Below are 9,484 nucleotides of genomic sequence, written 5' to 3' on the forward strand. Positions count from 1 at the left end.
AAATACTGAGTCAGTTATTCTTTTTACTCGACTCAATGTAACATAGGTAAGACCGATAGCTGTTTCTTTTTTCCCTATATCTATTTTAATTTTTGGAAGAGTTGATCCCTGTGATTTATGTATAGTCATCGAGTATGCTAAGATAAGGAGAAACTGTCTACGAGATCGCGATATACAGTAGAGAGTCGAAAATCCGAATCAATTGGGGACAGGGGGTTGTTCAGATTAGTGATTTGTTCGGATTACCGATTATGTACGAAAAAATATTTTAACCTATCCGATGTTGAAATTTTTCTCCGTTGCGTGTCGCTTCGCGTTGAATTTTCGTCGATTTTAAGCCTAACGAAAATTTTTATAATAATCGAGGCTATTGTATCGTTAAAAATTATTTCTTTATTCTGTACAAACAAAATATATTGAAAATACAGTAATAAAATTTAAATTTTCCGACTGAAAATCGTTCCGATTACCGATGATTCCGATTACCGGGGTTCCGATTTACGACTCTCTACTGTACAGCCGTCGTTCGAAGAGCGTGTTATGGGGATTATTGGAAACAGATTACCATAGATGAAAGGTCCCCGATAGCTATCTAATTCCACTAAAATAAACAGAAGAAGAGCTGGATGGCGAGCATTAGGAGCATATATAATGTAGCCTATAGTTCCTGGTGAACCATTGACGAGACCTCCTTGCACCCATAAGTTGACTCTTAGCATGATTCTGGCATTAACTGAGAGATTCAAATATTTGGAGAGCCCAAGAGCTGAGTCATCTTTGGACGAAGGCGGGGCAATATCTGGAGTGTTTTCAGATGCTATATAAGCAAGAGGGTACCCAGTTGACTGCAAGTAGTCTTCGTTACTGTGTTTAACTTCCTCGTTTGTTGGATATAGCTCTACTGTCGTTTGTAACTGATCGAGTTCATCTCTGGATAAATAGGCTCGATTTCTTGTCGTCAGAATGTTCAGATCTGTATTAGAGAAATCACCCGAAGCTAGATGTTGTAAGACATCTGTGAAGGAACTATCTGCGCTATTTTTTCTATGAGAATTACTAAGTTCACTGAACTTCTCAAAAGAATCAAATGCGAATCTACCTTGTTGGGACATTACATCGTAAAAAACACTCGAGTAGAGAGGAGTATCTTTAACAGGAGGAAGCTGACGAAAATCACCAAACAAATAGATAAAGAATCCACCAAAAGGCTCATCTTTCTCGGGGTTTATCTCCCTCAATCTTCTATCGATCATGTAAAGTATTCTTGCACCAATCATTGACATTTCATCGATGATGATGAATTTGAGCGACTTCATCTCATTCTGGAACCTCTCTGCAGCTTCTCCATTTAGAGACAGAAATTTCGTACTAACGATAGGAAGATGAAGAAGAGAATGGATCGTAAAGCCGTTAATATTGATCGCTGCTGCTCCATTGTGTGCACAAATCTTTATAGCATCAGATCTTTTAACTAAACCGACCCTTCGAACAATTTCCTTCATCACAGTGCTTTTCCCAGACCCTGCCTTACCTTGAATAACCAATCTCTTCTCACAATGAATAGACTGAAGGGTTAGAGACTTTATTCGGTTATCAACAATATCTAAAACTAAACGTTGGTCAGATGAAAAGTTAACTTGGGGACAGTCAGCTATTTCTGCTCGCCTTCTTCGAGCATTCTTATATGTTTTCAAAAACTCAGAAACATCATCCATAGTCGGAATAAAAGGACATGGAATTCCAATTGTGAAATAAATCAACCAATCTATGGCCTAAGGTTGTGTCGACAGCAGTACCTCTGAAGCTAGCGGCAATCATAAATGGCTCCTGTATATTGTCTTCATTAATCCGCTCAGGAAGGAAGCCTTCTTCCTCTGGCTGTGGAAACTGTAATTGTTCTATCGCACCAATGCCACTTCTCTCATATGCCTCAAACCATGTTTCACACCCAATTCTATCAAGAATACTGCAGAACTCACCATGGAATAGAATGTAGAGAATGCATTGAAGTTTGTAGAACTGTTCTTGTTTGTCAGGGTCTGTATCAAGCTTGATTCGTGGAAAAATTCTGACAACTGCATCTTTCTTACGACAAATGAACCTTTCACCTCTTTTATACCACCTCTTTGCGAAATCAATCAATGACAACTTTGACGCTTACGCCTAACCCGATCACTCTGTTTTGACATACGAGGCATAGCAAAAATGTAAATGGCTTACCTTTGGGTTAATATTACCTATGGTATCGAAGATGGCGACGGGGAAATTTTTTTCCCTAGCGACTCGTCGGCGATGGGGAAATTTCTCCCCTCTCTACTTTCAAGATGGTCGCGTTTCCGGTAATCTCGAATCAGATAGTACGGGTACGCCCCCTCTACTGGGGGCGTACCCGTACTATCTGTCGCATTATGCAAATTAATACTAATTTTTCGACGAGAGGAAAGTTTCGACGTGCGGTACGTCTATCGAAAACCGAAAATTTATTCGTAAGAGAAGTCTTTTTTTTTTTTTGTGATTTAGGTTTGTATATTTCGAGATAATTCGCATTTTGTGTGATAATATTATTAACGATAGCTTTGTTATTTAATTTGTAGGTTTTTTTTAACTCAAGATATGAGTGATATAGATATTAATTCCCAAGAATTTTGGGCGGGATGTTCTTCCCAGACTTTTTTCCAATTGTTGGAACACGATTATACTGAACTTGGACTTGACTCGCGAATAGACAGAGGGTTTAAATTAGCTGTCAAATTGGGGTTACAGCACACTGTAGACATTTGTTCGAAATGTTCAAACCGTGCAAAGTAGTATATCGCAACGACAGAAAATCGTGTGCGATGAGATGCCACAAATGTTGGAACTTCAGCTCTGCCTTCGACGGTACGTTTAAAGGTAAATGTGGAAACTTATCGTGGAATTCGATTTTGTCGTTTATATGGCATCACCTTGCGCTCGATTGCTCTACAAATATTTCTGCTAATGCCGCCGGAATATCTAACAAAGCTGCAGTCGATTGGTCGAACCATATCAGATTTGTAATGCTAGTAGCACTACATAATATTCTATCGTTCAAAATAGGAGGACCAAATAAAACTGTCGAAATAGTCGAGACCGTTATTTGTAAAAGAAAATACGAAAAAGGTAGAAAGCTTAAAAGCACAAAATGAGTCGTCGGAGGCATTTGCCGAGAAGATAAAAGCTGTTTCGTTTGCCAAGTAAACGACAGGTCGGAAAATACTCTCAATTGGATTATATCGAAATTTATTAATTCGGGCACTACTGTATTGACTGACGAATGGAAATGCTACTACAATATCGACAAATTGGAAGGAATCGAAATATCACACAGGACGGTTAATCACTCCGAAAATTTCGTCGATCCAAAAACGGGAGTCCACACCCAAAATATCGAAAGACTGTGGGGATATTTGAAAAATAAAAAAACACTATACAGAAGACCTTTCCGATTCTTACATGTACGCATTTATGTATAGAAAATACCTGAATTGGCCTTCAAAAAAACTAGGAGATCGTTTTTTTACCTTCGTTCGACATTTACGGAATATATATCCCGGACGTGGAAAGGAACCAATATGGAAGGAACCCGCGACAGTCCCAACAGCCCCTATAGCGGAAAAACGTTCGGAAAAAAAGGAATGCGGGGGGGGGCAACTAAGAAGATTGCAGAGAAAAGTACTACCAAAAAGAAACAGAAAAGAACGACGACATCAAGTATTTCCGAGTCTTCAACATCGATTTCAACAAAGCGTCGAAGGACCGCGAAGGACCAACGCTAATGTAAGTTTATTTATACCATCTATATATATATATGTTTAAAATAGTTTAAAATATCTTTTAACATCTAGTTAAGTATAATTTATTGTCGTCGTCGTCGTCGTCGTCGTCGACGGTCGCCATCTTGTTTGCACGTTAGCTTGCGTGCAGACAAGACGGCGACCGGAAACGCGGCCATCTCGAACGTAGGGAAAAAAATTTCCCCGTCGGCGTCTATTATCTAGGGGGAAAAATTTCCCCGTCGCTATCTTCGATACCACGGGTAACATTAACTTACCTTTGTAGTACGACAGAACTCCAAAATTTGGCAGTAGGCAATAGAAAACAAACTCAAATGAAAGTCCAGGCACGGAAGAGCACAATCACTGATTCGAGGCAGCGTTGCCAGATGTTTTTAGTGTTTGTAGCCAAAATTTTCAAAAAAGTAGCCCAGAAGTAGCCAACTCAAAAAAGTTCCTTTTTAATAACCCGAGATTTGACAATAAAATAAAAAACACACCATTTGTACTTTTCCAGCAATAACTTTAATCACAATAAATGTTCGCGGCCAATTTACAGCCCTGTAAACTCATTGGAAATAAGGATCGCATGACTCAAAATATATGCACACACCGGAGTGCAGAAAGCAGCTGCCAAGCAAGTTTAATAATTTCTGATTTTGTATAAATGTAACGTTTTAATGAGAAAATATTTTTAATATCTGTTGTGTATGTAGTTAGCGATAACATTTATCTTTCCTTTCTGTATTGTGACAACGTTATAGACAGAGCAAAGGAAAAGAACGTAACAAGAGGCTCTAAACAAGGTCCCGGTAAAATCACAAAATTCACTTATAACAGGTATGCCAAAGGCATTATGAAAGAAATTGCGAACCGCAATGAATCATCAATAATTCTAAAAAGAGCCCCCAACCTATTTAAAATTTTAAGGAATGACAAGGATAGCAATAAAAAAAAATAGCAGGTGTGTATAGGATACCGTACGAGAACGCACAGCTGGGAATTAAGAAAGATTATATCGGCGTTACGACAAGGAGTTTGAGTGTAAGACTCAAGGAGCACAAGTATAACCTTAGAAAAAGTTTCAATGCCACGGTACTATCCCAAATGGCTCAGACCTAAAACTCGGTAGTTAAATGGGATGAAGCGAACATTATCAAACCCGTGAGCTCCCCAACATTAGCAAGGACCGCTGAGAAAATAGAGATTTATAAAAACAAACTGGAAGGGGAGTGTATAAATGCGAGGGACGCTGAAGGCCTTCCATCGGCCTGGAAGTTTATGGTTAAAAACTCTGCAAGGAACTCTTAATTGACATGTTTATTTTATTGTTCTGCATTAGTATTAGTTGATACTTGTATTTCGGAGTTTTTCTGAGTTTATTTTTAATTTTTATTTTATTCCTTCTTTTTAATTTTATACAATATTTGTTTATTATTTATCATTTTTTAATTCGTTGTCAATTTTTTGAAATTTAAATATTTGTATTCGATCCTCTGGAACGGAACTGTTTTATTTGTCGGTTTATTTAACCTGATGATGACCTATGAAATAGGTCAAAAACGTTTGCTTTAAATTAAACTTTCCCGGCAACGATAAAGGTGTTAGATTATTTTTTATAATTTTGCTGAGCACGTTCTATATAATACTAAAAATATTTACTATTGTTTAATACTTATTTCAAAGTGTAGAATTAACTGTTTAAAAAGTATTTGCTTTTACATATTTATATTATAAAGAAATGTTATAGTTAAAATTTTAAAACTTTGCATGTGTGAAATCCGCGAATTTAACGCATTTGTCTGAAATTTAAATGTAAATATCCCCAATAGAAAAAATAGAGTATCAAAATGGAGGTAGCTGGTTCTAATAACAACACGCCAGTGGGAAACTTGACACTTAGCTGTCAAGAAATGCAGGTCACCTCAATAGCTGACGATCACGTGACCCCTTTCGTTCAACAATAGGATAAAAGCGAAAGCTACTGAATGCTGGGGGCAATCAAACCGACCTTGTACATGACATAGCGCACTTCTAGTCCGAGTCCCCGATTTTGCCTGAGAAGACAAGAGACAAGGACTACAATTCTTCTTACGGACCGATCGCATCCATTTCCTTCCCGCATAGAGGTATTTTTGATAACGATCTGTGAACTCTTTTTCCACAGCTAATGCGAATACAAATAGCTAACTGCTACCCTTTTCGTATATATTTTTGTCAATATTTAACCACATTAAACCGTATCAACCCTTCTATAACCTCCTGTAGTCTACAGTTAGTCATCTAATAAATGCTGTGTTTATTTGTTAAACCTCTCTCTTGTCACCCCGAACCACGGACACCTGCCGACTTGCACACTCCCCTCGCCACTCATTAAAAAGCCCTCCGAAACGACAACGTGAGTGATCTTTGCAGACTGTTGCCGAGTAAGTGGTTCCTAGAAACAGCCCTGGAGCCCACGGTTTATCACACATGCTCATTATGAAAGCAGGGTACTAAAGGTGTCGTGAATACTCTTACAAGGTATTAATTATGAACCTGAGATAGGAAAATTATGTCAAATATGAAGCAACAGAATTACCACGTAGCCTAAAATGTTTTCAGGCAACAGGACGTCGCGAATGCTAAAATTTCAAAAAGCCCTGTCATAGTGTATTAAGACCACATGTTAGTCGAAAATAAATTTGGAATCGACGGTTTCTTATCGGGTTGACATATAGTCGTATAACAGAACATTTGTCTCTGTCTGCTTTTAGCGTTTTGATTAACCGTCACTACATCTTTCTTCATTATTCTCTAAGTCTTTGAGTTAAAGAATAACGTTTCAGTTAAATTTAGATGAGAAACCGTCGAGTCTAACGGCAATTCTGACAATACATAATGATTTGGGACCTTCTGCTCCAACAGACTAAGAAAGCAATTCCGAAAAATATTTCGATCGGAAAAGTTTGGGGTTTGGATTATTTCCAATAGTTACAGTTCCAAAAGCGAAACTGAATTTTTCTGATACCCAGTTCTCACCTTACAGAGTTATTGATGTGTTTCCTTTGTTGTTAGAAATTGAAGAACAGACAACAGAATGCCCCTAACACCGGACAAACGCATCGAAATTGTTTTTATCAAAAGGAAAAAAAATTCCAGGGTGATTGCACAGGCTTGAACGTTCCTTATCACGGACCGATCCAATCTCCTTGAATTTCTGGAGTAGGATGGCAAATGATACGTGTGGTACTGGCTTTCGGTTTGAATGGCACTGATTAAAATCCTGTGCAATTGACATTGTACTGGCATTAATTAAACTCTTGAAAATATCGATATCTGAGGAACAAATGGAAAAAACTCGATGAAATGTGATTCGTAAATCGAAAAGATTAACAAATAATGATAACAGTCACATTTTGCCTGAATAACGCGCAAATCTTTAGTTTATTAATAAAATGTGAATTAAGATAGACAATAAGTTTTATAATTCTAGTATCGTAAGGTTCGCTTCGTTAAGCCGTTTGTTGGTTTGTTAAACTTGTACGGGAGGCAAAATTACACGTTTCACGTTTAAACTCCAAGTAAAGCACGTTGCGCCACGCATTCACATCGCGCACTGACTCATGGGATATTGTTGAAAAATGGCAGAAATGTTTAACGACGATGAATGCTACCAGTAACAGAAAATAAACAAACTAAACTATTTTAAACTGTGGTTGGTTCACTTGAACAACGAGCTGGCCACGTAAAATTTTCCGGTTTTCTTCACGTGTCTAAATTAAAATAGGGGCCAGTTTCTCATTCAAAGTCTTCCCGGGAGGCACTCTATTTGCAGATGTGTTATATTATCTCACATGTTTTCATCAAATGTTCAACGATCACTTTATTTGGAAATCGGATCGTTTTAAAATTAAACACACTATATTAGATATAGCTTACTGTATATTATGATTTATTTTAATATCATTATATTAGCCTACTGTATATTATTTGTACTTCATTATCCGATATTATATTTAATTTTGATTAATTAATACATACATCTACATATATTAAATATACGAATCAAACACCCAAACTCTTTCTTTACAAAATGTATTGTTCAGAAGAAAATAAACTGTAGTAGTTAAATGAATGTGTTATTTAGTTAAGATTATGAAATAAAGAATAAGTAATTCAACAGATATTTCCTCTCATTGAATCCGTTTATGTTTTGTATTGTCAGCGACAGTATTTTGTGACAAATATTGTCAGTTTCATTACATATTGAACAATTTAATACGTGACACTGGGAAATGCCAATATCACGTGTTAACCGAAAAGGTCTGACATTATTAGGAAATGTGGTGATTGGTTTAACACTCGTGGTTTTTTTAATTTTTTTTTACTCAATTCGATTGTTTCCATAGAAAGACTATAAAACTTATAAGTGAAGACATCCGGTCGGCGGGTGTTAGAATGGCACTTAATCCTCCGAGAGGCTGGGAATCAAATACATACGGGTAAAATCATCCCAGAAATTTTTCAAAGCGTGGTTGATTCCCATATGTCGAGTCACATTTCTCAACAACATCTACTTCATTGTGGGCCTGGCCACATTGATAAAGAACAGATCCGACAAAATCCATAGTGGACTTGCTGAAAACAGAACTCTCTCAGTACTCACACAGTGGAACTTTTATAAAATGTCCACTATATATGCTAATTATAATTTAACAAATAAATAACAAGCAACAGTAATAATGTTCACATAAGATTTATTTTCCTATATCAGTAAAATGCAAATCATTACATATTTTCAATAGTTGATTATGTTTACTTCCCAAGATGACACGACGAACCAGTTTCTTTTGTAGATACATCATCAGGAAGACCGTAACACCAACACCTGTAAGACCAAGGACAGAATCCACCTTCACTTTTTGCGTCTTCGCAGAATTTCGCGCAGCTTTTGTTAGTTACACAAAGAAATCTGCAACCTATTGTATTCACTGGGTAATCGTTTTTCTTACAATATCCATCTAAAAAATATAAAGTAGTCTTTATACATTTAACTTTAATCATTGTTTTAACTAAATTTTATGGGTTGAATCAGATAAGTAGCTACACGCTTGATCATATGATGCTCTTTATACTATTTCATTTACTGGAGACAAAATAGTAGAATTTGCAAATCAAGTATAATTATGTACATTTAAAATATACCACATTAATTTTATTGCTTAAAACTTCTTTTTGGTAAAATATATCAAATAATATAAGCATACGGTGCGATGAATTGTGTGACCATTTTTCTGATTCATTTTATAAAACGATTAATTCATTAATATTAGCACTTTCTATTTATTTTTAGTCAATAAATAAAAATATAAAAAAAATTTTTACCCGATATTAATAGAGCTGCAACCAAACTCAATATAAAATAATTCATTTTGAGTCTTCTGATAATGTATGAATTCTTCAAAGATGGCTTTTTCGAATTGATCTTTTCAACTCAATTTATACAAAAAGAATACATAAAACACATATGGGCCAATAATTATATTAGATAATAAAAATGATTTAATTTGAAAAATGAAGCAATATTGCTATAATTATTCATTAAATTTATACCTAAAAGCGATTATTTTTCCGTTTAAGTACGACAGGACAGCTGGGAAAACTATAAATTCCTATTTGTATAAAATGATTGCTCAGTAATTAAATAA

The 9,484-nt window shown here is 36.0% G+C and overlaps 1 long non-coding RNA gene across 1 annotated transcript; it reads right to left on the bottom strand.

Moving 5' to 3' along the window:
- Positions 1-8,516: 8,516 nt before the first annotated feature.
- On the bottom strand, positions 8,517-9,260 carry LOC136972367 (uncharacterized). Its single transcript, XR_010880319.1, has 2 exons — positions 9,162-9,260; positions 8,517-8,797 (listed from the first exon to the last, which is right to left on the bottom strand). It is a non-coding gene; the product is annotated as an uncharacterized lncRNA (long non-coding RNA).
- Positions 9,261-9,484: the final 224 nt, after the last annotated feature.

Source organism: Centruroides vittatus, unplaced genomic scaffold (assembly GCF_030686945.1).
Source record: "Centruroides vittatus isolate TY-2023 unplaced genomic scaffold, ASM3068694v2 contig_290, whole genome shotgun sequence".
NCBI classification, from domain to species: domain Eukaryota; kingdom Metazoa; phylum Arthropoda; class Arachnida; order Scorpiones; family Buthidae; genus Centruroides; species Centruroides vittatus.